This window comes from Staurois parvus, unplaced genomic scaffold (assembly GCF_062004578.1).
Source record: "Staurois parvus isolate SC_StPar_1 unplaced genomic scaffold, SC_StPar_1.0 ptg000343l, whole genome shotgun sequence".
NCBI lineage: Eukaryota > Metazoa > Chordata > Amphibia > Anura > Ranidae > Staurois > Staurois parvus.
The window spans coordinates 1,749,797-1,757,985 of record NW_028318139.1 but is presented as its reverse complement, the minus strand read 5'-3'; the positions used below and the strand labels follow the sequence as shown (position 1 = coordinate 1,757,985).

The 8,189-nt window shown below is 43.0% G+C and overlaps 1 pseudogene; it reads left to right on the top strand.

Annotated features, from left to right (window-relative positions):
- The first annotated feature begins 359 nt into the window (after positions 1-359).
- Positions 360-1,559, top strand: LOC149456906 (very long chain fatty acid elongase 1 pseudogene; annotated as a pseudogene).
- The last annotated feature ends 6,630 nt before the right edge of the window (positions 1,560-8,189 follow it).

The window sequence follows — 8,189 nt, the reverse complement described above, 5'->3', positions numbered from 1 at the left end:
ATCACCTTTACCCTCAGCTTCTTTAGCAAGGCAGTGGTCACCTTGGGGGTGTGTTTGGGGTCGTTATCATGTTGGAATACTGCGCTGCAGCCCAGTCTCCAAAGGGAGGGGATCATGCTCTGCTTCAGTATGTCACAGTACATGTTGGCATTCATGGTTTCCTCAATCATGTTGCTGCTCTGCCTGTTCTTCGGGCCTCACCACTGTCTCCTGCTGTGACTTCACTGGGCTCCCTCCCTGCTGCCTGCACATTTCCCTCCTCCTCCTCTCTGTACAAGTCAGGTCTGTGATATTTTCAGTGAAGTTGAGTCACCCAGAGGGTGTGGTTACCCAGATCTCCCTCTCTTTCTCCTTCCTTCCCCTCTCCCTCGCTCTGTCCGCCAGGCTCAGGAGGGCACAGGAGTGTCACACACCCCAGTCCACACCACCAGGCTGTGAGGAGCTGTAAAGATGGAGGCCGTGATCTCACAATGGGTGCAGCGCTATCATGACTTCATGAAAGGAGCAGACCCCAGGATAGGCCATTACCCCCTCGCCTTTCCTGCCTGGCGTCATACTCCTGTTCTATGTCCACTTCGTCCTGTCTCTGGGGCCACGGTTGATGGCTAATAGGAAGCCCTTCGACCTGAAGCCTTTGATGGTGTTGTACAACTTCAGCCTGGTGGCACTGTCTGCATATATCGTTTATGAGTTTCTCATGTCTGGCTGGTTGACTGGATACACCTGTAAATGCGACCCTGTGGACCAGTCAGATTCACCAATGGCCATGCGGATGGTTCAAGTGGCCTGGCTATTCTTATTCTCCAAATTCATTGAGCTCCTTGATACTGTCTTCTTTGTGCTGAGGAAGTGGGGTGTTAAGTTCGGTCCAGTTGGTATGGGATCCTTCCATGCCATGATCAACTCTCTGGTGCACGTCATCATGTACTTCTACTATGGACTGTCTGCTGCCGGGCCACGCTTCCAGAAATATCTTTGGTGGAAGAAGCAAATGACCGCTATCCAGCTGATTCAGTTCGTCCTGGTTTCCATCCCCATTTCTCAGTATTACTTCATGTCCACCTGTGACTACCAATTCCCCATCTTCATCCACCTTATCTGGATCTACGGCACGGTCTTCTTCATGCTCTTTTCCAACTTTTGATACCAGGCCTACACCAAAGGAAAACGCCTTCCGAAATCCAGCCAAGCAGCATCCAACAGGGAAGTCCACCAAAACGGAAAGGCCAAGAACAGCAAAGCCAAGGAAAACTAGATCTAAGCTAGACGGGCACGTGCGGTGTCCCAAAACGTGTGCACAAAACAGGTGCTAAGTGGGGAAGATGATGGCAAGTGTTTTTCTTTCCAACTTTTTTTTTTTATTTTCCTTTTTTCGTAAAGCGAGAAGCCCAGCTGTTTGATGGCCAGTAAAAACTGCCAAACTGTTTTTTTCGACTACAACCTGGGGCTTACACCAGCCCAAAAAAATCGAAGTGCCTAAAAAAAGACTGTATGACGCAAGTGTGTCCTGAATCCTATGTCCTTCCATGCAAGCTCTGGCACCCCACCCTCCACAAACGTTCCACAAGATTGTGTGTGTGCGCAAGAGGACCGCTCACTCCAAAAAAAAATTTTGACCTCTATACTGTAATATCCGGGCCCTCAGCAAGCAACACAAATCTTTGATTCCTCGGCATCACATTTCAGTATGAATCCTGTTAATCAGAAGAGCACGGGCCTGGCGAGGGAGGGTCTCCTCCTCCTCAGTTTTTGCCAATTAAAGGGCAAGTTCTAAGCCCTGCTCAAAACAGGTGCAGGAATTTTGATATACTTTAAAACTGGGGTGCTTGTATGTTATCAAATTTCTAGGTCATTTTTTTTTGCCTGAAGGAAAAAGCAGTATTGTGCGTTTTTTGTGCATGTTTGAGGCTAAATTTAAGTTAAATTTCCTGATTTTGAAGGAGGAGGTGTTTTCTGCTCTCTCTCACCTGTGTCACAGTTGTTCCTTTATGATTTACTTCCACTCCCCCCCTCCCCACGTCCCGTCCATACTGTAGTCACTCCTGTCCCTTCTATGTGCCAAAGATCTAGATCTATAACACTGTAATGTTCTCTTAATTCCTCTGCTGCTTCTGGGGACCTGAGAACCCTCCACCCACCCTACCCAGCAGCAGAAAGCAGTTCATGAAAATCACTTTGTATATTTAAAAAAAAAAAACAAAACGAGAAATTCCACCCCCACCCTCACCTGCTATCGAACATGCCATGCCGGGCCACCGGGATGAGAGAAGCTGTGTCGAATGGGGGATATTTTCATAACTTATCTGCAAGTCTGCCAGATACTATTTATCAGTTTTTTTTTGTGTAATACTATTAATAAAAAAAAAGAAAAAATCATGGTTTCCTCAATGAACTGTAGTTCCCCAGTGCAGGCAGCACTCATGCAGTCCCAGACTATGACACTCCCAACACCATGCTTGACAGTAAGGCAAGACACACTTGTCTTTGTACTCCTCACCTGGTTGCCGCCACACACGCTTGACACCATCTGAACCAAATAAGTTTATCTTGGTCTCATCAGACCACAGGACATGGTTCTAGTAATCCATGTCCTTAGTCTGCTTGTCTTCAAACTGTTTGCGGGCTTTTTTGTTCATCATCTTTTGAAGAGGCTTCCTTCTGAGACAACAGCCATGCAGACCAATTTGATGCAGTGTGCGGCGTATGGTCTGAGCACTGACAGGCTGTCCCCCCCCTCCCCTTAAACCTCTGCAGCCATGCTGGCAGAACTCGTACGTCTATTTCCCAAAGACAACCTCTGGATATGACGCTGAGCATGTGCACTCAACTTCTTTGGTCAACCATGGCAAGGCCTGTTCTGAGTGAAACCTGTTCTGTTAAACTGCTGTATGGTCTTGGCCACCGTGCTTCAGCTCAGTTTCAGGGTCTTGGCAATATTCTTATAGCCTAGGCCATCTTTATGTAGAGCAACAATTATTTTTTTCAGATCCTCAGACAGTTCTTTGCCATGAGGTGCCCTGTTGAACTCCCAGTGACCGGTATGAGAAAGTGAGAGCGATAACACCAAATTTAACACACCTGCTCCCCATTCACACCTGAGACCTTTTAACACTAATGAGTCACATGCAGGGGTGGACTGACCTTTTGGAAACTCGGGCACTGCCCGAGGGCTTGGGGTCAGTAGGGGCCCCATGAGATGCTGTGAAGTGAAACAGCAAGAAGCGCACCAACCTTGTGCATTACCTCAGTAACCAAAATTTATTAAATGAAGGAATGGTACTCACAAACAGCGAATAAAAACAGGCATGTAAGTCCACCCAGGGACTTCAAAGGCAAGAGGCCAGCGCGAATCCCATCATGGGTATAGGTACTCAGTCCAGCTGACGCGTTTCGAAGGTCAAGCCTTCTTCCTCAGAGCTGACTGGACTGAGAGTGCATGCTCCCATTTATGCCCACAGACTGAAATGGGACCCTCCCAAATGGGTTGGGCTGTCCTGGGCCGAGGGGAGGTGCCCGGGTGGGAGGGAGGAGGTGGCCGGGTGTCAACAAAGTACAATAAATAGTCAATAGTCATCCAGATGAATATAAAACATAAAACTAAAATCAAATGTATATAGGAGGTGAATAGTACATTGTACATTAAAAAGTGCAGCTTATCAATACAATAGTAGGAATTAAAAATTAAATATTAGTTCATATTAGTATTATATTGAAAAAAAAAAAATGCATAGACACAATACATATATATATATATATACACATATATATATATATATAATAATACACAACAGTGGACATAGAGGAACCTACACAATTGCATAAACTATATATTGTCCGTTAGTTCAGAAAAAGTATAAACATTCATTCACATTACCAAGCCAAGGGATGTTTGATAGATGATAAAGAATGCAGGGAAAGGATGGTATATTCCACATGGAGTTCTTACATTTGTATATTACTATTCGGCAGCAGAGTGAAAGCTTGTGGTCATGATCAGGGGCAGACAGGATCCGCCTATGGATCTCTGTATTATTGTGTATTCGGCAGCAGAGGGAGATCTTGTAAACTTAATGTGGCTGCAGACAGGAACAGCCAGTGGAGCACACGCTGCTGTGGAACGCACGCCGCTAAGGCGTGGAACTCAATGTGCATGCGCGAATCAAACCGCGCCTGCGCATTGCGAGCGGCATTCGTACGATCACAGTGGTCTTAAATTCTCTATCTCCCCACTGGTTGGCTCCCCACTGCAAAGTATGTTAAAGGGTTATGGATACATAACAAGATTTGATAATATTGCGGCCAGTTCGTCAGAGTGGATGCCAATGTGATAGCCAAACCCTATGGCTGAAACTCGTCAGAACACACCATAATAGTTAATTATAAAAACACACCATTTTTTTAGAGGAGAATGTGAGATAAAATTAATTAAAAAGATGATTGAGTACAGATCAATAAATAGTACAATATAAAAAATGAAATCACAATACATGTGAGATAGTAATTAAGAACTATGAAATAGTAAAAATGACATATGAAATATGATGTATGAATGTGCACAGACGCATATATATGCACGCCCATAAAAAGCCAACACCTACCCACACCTGTCTAAACATGCGTATACAACTGCATATATATACATATGTATACACACTCATGTGCACATGCATACATGCATACACGCAACCTGTGCCACTGTTTTGTGTGATATGTATTGTGCTGATGTATAACCTGTAGAATTGTAATATATATATATACCTATATCCATATAAGCAACTGCACCCATACATATACACACAAGCGCACAAATGTCCCACACTTACATATAAATACACATACGCATATACATATATCTCTATATACACATATATATACACACATATGTGTACATACACCCATACACATACACATACCCCACAGTACCAAGGTCATGAATCCTTGAGTGGGGTATAGACCCAGTAGATACGCTACAGATGTCTGTCACTAGCGGGAGATTAGATGAGTGTATGAATTTCGAGGTCATCATTCAGTCCCCTAGGAGACAAAGTACCCAATGTAAAGATCCAAAAACCCTCCCTTTTGGACAGTTCTTGGTGTCTCCTCCCACTATCCAAGTCCCTAGTGATGGCCTCAATCCCGAATACTCTCATGCCATGATAGTCGCTCGAATGTTGTTCTTTAAAATGGCGGGGAACTGAGTATTTATCTCTCCCTAGTTTGATACTACTCTTATGCTCACTGATCCTGGTCCTAAGGCAACGCGAGGTGCGGCCTACATATAGTAAGCCGCATGGACAAATTATGCCATAAATGACAAAGGAGGTGCCAAAATTTATAAATTGTTTGATAGAATACCTTTTACCATCCGTACTAGTGAACTCTCGTTTTCGATGGCATATAATTCCACATGTGCCACAGTTCGAGATACCACATCTGTAACTCCCCTTTTGATCAAATAAAGCTGACCACGGGCCCGGGTTGGCTGTCGTGGCTTTCCGCACTCTACTTGGCGCTATTTGACTTCTAAGATCTCTTGGTTTTCTGAAGATAAGCGTAGGCTTATCCGGAAGTGCAATACCGAGAGTGGGATCATTCTTAAGGATAGTCCAATTTTTGGACAGTATTTGTTTGATGTCCCAGGACTTACTGCTGAATCTGGTACAGAAGCGTACTTCCTTGTTGTTAAAAGTAACAGTAGGATTTTTAGAGTTATGTTCGATTTCTGTAGGGACAGAGGGATCAAACATCACTAAGTATTTTTGAAAGGCCGTCTCTATATGACTTTCCTTGTAACCTTTTTCTTTAAATTTCTGTTTAGGAATATGACTCTGTTCAATGTAGTCTTGTTTGAGCGTGCATGTGCGTTTTAGCCTGCAAAACTGTCCAAAGGGGACATTCTGGATCCATTGGGGGTAGTGGTTGCTCTTGGCATGTAAATAAGAGTTGCCTGCTGTCGGCTTAAAATGTGTTTTAGAGCATATCACACCATTACTCTCGTGTCTGAGTTCTAGATCTAGAAAAATTAACGTGTCGTTGTCAATCACATGAGTGAATGAAATGTTGCATGGGTTATTCCTACAATGATCTAGGAAGCCATCTAGTTCTTGATCAGTACCGTTCCAGATAATAATAATGTTGTCTATATATCTTCCGTATAAGACTATGTTTGCGCTGAAGGGATTATTGCTCCAAATGTACTTGTTTTCCCAAAAACCCATAAAAATATTCACATAGCTGGGAGCAAAACGAGCTCCCATAGCTGTGCCCTGAATCTGGCGGTAGTGTTTATCTAGAAACGAAAAGTAATTGTGGTCCAGTGCAAATTTAATGCAATTGAACAGAAATTGGATCTGAGTATGGTGGAGTGATAAATCTTTTGCCAGAAAGTGTTGAATGGCTTGAAGACCAAACTCATGTTGAATGGATGTGTATAGTGACACCACGTCTAAAGATAACCATCTGTACCCCTGTTCCCATTTATATCCTGCTAGTATCTCCAATATATGGCTAGAATCTTTAACAAATGATGAGAGGTTAGTGGCTATATCTTTTAAAAAATGATCAATATAGCTGCCTAAATTGCTTGTTAGGCTGCCTATACCGGAGATTATGGGTCTACCAGGAGGACTATCTTTATTTTTGTGTATTTTCGGAATGTGGTAGAAAAACGGAGTGGCAGGATGTTTGATGTATAGAAAAAAGAATTCCTCTTTAGTCAGTATACCATCTGATAATGCCATTTCCAGTAGTATTTTGTATTTCGCTTGGTACTGGACTGTGGGATCAAAGGGGAGGACTTCATAGGTCTGACGGTCATTCAGAAGTCTTAGCGCCTCACTGATGTAGGCAGTTCGGTCCTGAATGACCAGACCTCCTCCTTTGTCAGCCTGCCTAATGATTACATCTTTATTTTCTTTGATGATTTTTAGGGAGGCCTTAAGTGGGTCCTGTTGTAAATACTGTCTATGTGTGGATGCATTACTGTTCCAAATTTTCTTAAATTCTGCAAGCATGGATTCATAGAAAGTAGGTATATGATGACCTTTGACCCAATGGGGATAGAATGTGGATTTTGGTTTGAAACTGGTGTGCATAATTTCTCCCTGGGACACTAGCGCCACCTCAGTAAAGTTTGGATACTCGGATGTGTTGTCCATAGATGCACCCTCTGTATACAGGTTTTCTAGAATATCTAACATAGATGTTTCTAGTGAAATCTCTGTCGTGGAGGGATTAGGGGAGAATTCTACATCATCCTCCTTGGCAATGGGTGTATTGTCCTTTAGTAGAAAGAACCGCCTAACCGTCAGGTTTCGAATAAATTTGTTCAAATCTACGAAAAGTTCAAACAGATTTGGTGGATTAGGAAGGGCAAAATTGAGACCTTTCTTTAGGAGTTCGAGTTCCGAATCCGAGAAGGTTGATTGTGATAGGTTATACATTTTTATCGTAGAGAGGGGGGCTTCTAAAGTTGTCTCCTTCCTCTTTTTGTGTCCCTTTCCTCCTCTTTTTCCTCGTCTCGTACGCTTTCTCTCTTTTTCCTTTCCGGAATTAATGTAATTGTCTGATCTGGTGGGGCTGCGGAAGTTATGCGATTCGCAGCCCCCTCCCTTAAAAAATTCTGTTGGTTATGGTCTGAGTGTGTATAACCTCGCCCGTCAGTATCCGTATGTCCTTTTTGAATCAGATGATGAGTAGGACCAGTGGATTTGTTGGTAATACTATCTTGATGTAAGCTTGAAAGGTCATGATTAGAGATGAGCGAATTATTAAAAAATTCGATTCGGCCGATTCGCCAAATTTGCGGGAGAAATTCGATTCGATGCGAATTTATTTGCTGCGAATTTAACTTATTAAAAGGGTTTCTAGGCTTCAGAGAGCCTTTATATTAGTGCAGAACACTGTACCTTTAATTTAAATGCCCTTGGAGTCTGCTGGGGAAGAGAAATAATACTGTCAGTCAGTATGACATGCAGATGAGTGCCGTCGATCTTAGAATCACCGCACACTTCACTCATTTGGGCAGTCACGGGGCACGACGAAGAAGAAGAAGAAGAATGAAAAGAAGAATGAAAAGAAGAAGAAGAAGAATGAAAAGAAGAAGAAGAAGAATGAAAAGAAGAAGAATAAAAAGAAGAAGAAGAAGAATGAAAAGAAGAATGAAAAGAAGAAGAAGAAGAATGAAAAGA